Consider the following 3,445-nt stretch of genomic DNA (forward strand, 5'->3'; position numbering starts at 1 on the left):
CGTGTTTTTTCTGCCCCTGTCCATGGGGAGTCATGTACACCCCCAGTAGCTGAAAAGCCAAGGCTGTGGTGGAGGCAGTCAGTCCCACTGCTGCCCTCTGCTGCTCAGCTACGGTACAACATCCCCCTCTGCTGCTCAGCTACGGTACTACAACCCCCTCTGCTGCTCAGCTACGGTACAACATCCCCCGTCTGCTGCTCAGCTACGGTACAACATCCCCCTCTGCTGCTCAGCTACGGTACAACATCCCCCTCTGCTGCTCAGCTACGGTACAACATCCCCCTCTGCTGCTCAGCTACGGTACTACAACCCCCTCTGCTGCTCAGCTACGGTACAACATCCCCCTCTGCTGCTCAGCTACGGTACAACCCCCTCTGCTGCTCCACTGAGGTACTACACCCCCCCGCCGCTGCTCAGCTGCGGTATAACCCCCTCTGCTGCTCCACTGTTACTACAACCCCCGCGGCTGCTCAGCTGCGGTATAACCCCCTCTGCTGTTCCACTGAGGTACTACACCCCCCGCCGCTGCTCAGCTGCGGTACAACAACCCCCTCTGCTGCTCCACTGAGGTACTACACCCCCCCCCCGCCGCTGCTCAGCTACGATACAACATCCCTCTCTGCTGCTCCACTGAGTTACTACACCCCCCCCCGCGGCTGCTCAGCTGCGGTAGAACAGGCCCCGCCCACCACCTTGCAAACTCAGACCACACCTTAATTCCGTAAGCACTATAAAGTTGGGGTCCGCGGTGGGGTAGCGGTCTAAGCATCAGCTTTGTGTCGATGCAGTTGCCCCCTGGGGACCGGTCATTTCCGACTATGGCCGGACTCGACGAAGCAGCAATAATTGGCAGCGCTGTCTTCGGGCGGGGGGCGGAGTCGGCTTGTGTTCGTCACATGAATGCGTCGCTGGGTGTGGGGGGGAAAGCAGTGGTTCGGCCTGGATTCACCTTGTCCCGGAAGTGGCGAGGCGTCTCCTTCCAGACTGCAGGCCGGAGAGATGCAGTTGGCGCACGCATGCAGTACGAGGGTGGGTGTTTGAGCTAAAATAGGGATCGATTGGCCACTAAATTGGGAGAAAAAGGGGAAAATCATATAAATTTAAAAAAAATAAAGTTTTGTTTTCATTCATTCATCATCAGCCGCTTCTCCGGGGTCGGGTCACGGTGGCAGCAAGCCAAGTAGGACACTCCAGACGTCCCTCTCCCCAGCAACACCCTCCACCTCCTCCTGGGGGATCCCAAGGTGTTCCCAGGCCAGATTGGACATGTAGTCCCTCCAGCTCCTCCTGGGGGATCCCAAGGCGTTCCCAGGCCAGATTGGACATGTAGTCCCTCCAGTGAGTTCTGGGTCTACCCCGGGGTCTCCTCCCAGTTGGCTGTGCGCGGAAAACCTCCAAAGGAAGGCGCCCAGGAGGCATCCTGATCAGATGCCTGAACCACCTCAACTAGCTCCTTTCCACATGAAGGAGCAGCGGCTCTACTCCGAGCTCCCTCCGGATGTCCGAGCTCCTCACCCTATCTCTAAGGCTGAGGAGCCCAGACACCCTACGGAGGAAACCCATTTCAGCCGCTTGTATCCACGATCTCACCCTTTCAGTCACTACCCAAAGCTCATGACCATAGGTGAGGGTTGGAAGGAAGACTGACTGGTAAATTGAGAGCTTTGTCTTCCGGCTCAGCTCCCTCTTCACCACAACGGTCCGGTACAACGTCCACATTACTGCTGATGCTGCACCAATCCACCTGTCAATCTCCCGCTCCATCCTACCCTCACTCCTGAACAAGACCCCGAGATACTTGAACTCCTTCACTTGAGACAACAACTCATCCCCAACCCTTGGGGAGCAATCCACCATTTTCCGGTAGAGGACCATGGCCTCAGACCTGGAGGTGCTGACTCTCATCCCGACCATTTCACTCTCAGCTGCAAACCGCCCCAATGCGGAGCTGGAGGTCACGTTCTGATGAAGCCAACAAAACCACTTCATCTGAGAAGAGCAGAGATGCAGTCCTGAGGTTCCCAAAACGGACACACTCCTCACCTTGGCTGCACCTTGAGGTCCTGTCCATGAATATCTCAAACAGCATCGGAGACAAGGGACAACCTTGGTGGAGTCCTCCACCCACCAAAACGTGTGTGACTGTGTGCCGAGAATACAGACACAGCTCTCAGTGTGGTCACACGAGGAGCGGATGGCTTGTTATCTTGGGGTGGGAGCATCCCACACACGTGTGCCATTAACACGACGGAAGTGAGGCAGTGTTGTGCCGTGATTGACAGACTGAGAGCCAATAGTGGGTCTGCCTCTGCCGCAATGACGTCACCAGTCGGAGGGTCCCGCTGCGTCCCCTGCAGGTCTACACAGACCTGAACACCGCGAACGGGCCCCTTTCATTCTGAGGGTTTTTAAGCAGACATTTTACAATTCATGGCAAGTGAGGCATCGGTGGTGGGCGCTTCAGCAAACGGACCACACAATGTGAACACAATTACAACCTGATAAACGACAACATATGACCACATCCGTAAGGGCTCTCTGTAATAACTCTGAGGCAGCAGTAATCTTCAGGAGCTTTTTGCTGCTTTGCAGCACAGTGCTGTTTAATGTTAGTTGGTTTTATTTGTACAGCCCATTACCACCAAATACACATGTTCCTCAGGGGCTTTACAGCAACACAACATCCTGTCCACAGACCCTCACGTCAGATAAGGGACAACTCCCTCAATCCTTTAGGAGGGAGAGACCTCAGGGAGAGCACCGGAGGAGGATCTCTCCCCCAACACACACAACTTACACAATACAGCACTGAAAGAGGATAACACAATTATAAGATAGATGAAGAACATGATGAGGAGCAGGATGCCAAGAAGTGTCCAGACGCCACTGGAACAGCCCAGGACCTGAGACCGCCGTCACCATGGAGACAACAAAAAGGCACGTAAATGAAACAAGATAACAAAATTATATGGATATAAAAAATATGTGATGATGAGGATGCCAAGCTGTGTCCAGGTGGCGACCGCCATCACCATGGAGACCTGGGAGGAGGACAGACCACGTGCACGCAAGGAAGAATCACATCGCACCATTCACACACAAGAAGAGAAAGGAGCAGACATCATTCACAGAGAGAGAAGACGTGAGAGGAGACAACGGTTTGCAATAGTCAATAATCTATACTCTATGATCTATATAGTCTATAATCTATACTCTATGATCTATATAGTCTATAATCTGTACTCTATGATATATATACTCTATAGTCTATAATCTGTACTCTATAGTCTATAATCTGTACTCTATGATCTATATAGTATATAGTCTATAATCTGTACTCTATAGTCTATAATCTGTACTCTATGATCTATATACTCTATAGTCTATAATCTGTACTCTATGATCTATACACTCTATAGTCTATAATCTATACTCTATGATCTAT

This window comes from Lampris incognitus, chromosome 14 (assembly GCF_029633865.1).
Source record: "Lampris incognitus isolate fLamInc1 chromosome 14, fLamInc1.hap2, whole genome shotgun sequence".
NCBI lineage: Eukaryota > Metazoa > Chordata > Actinopteri > Lampriformes > Lampridae > Lampris > Lampris incognitus.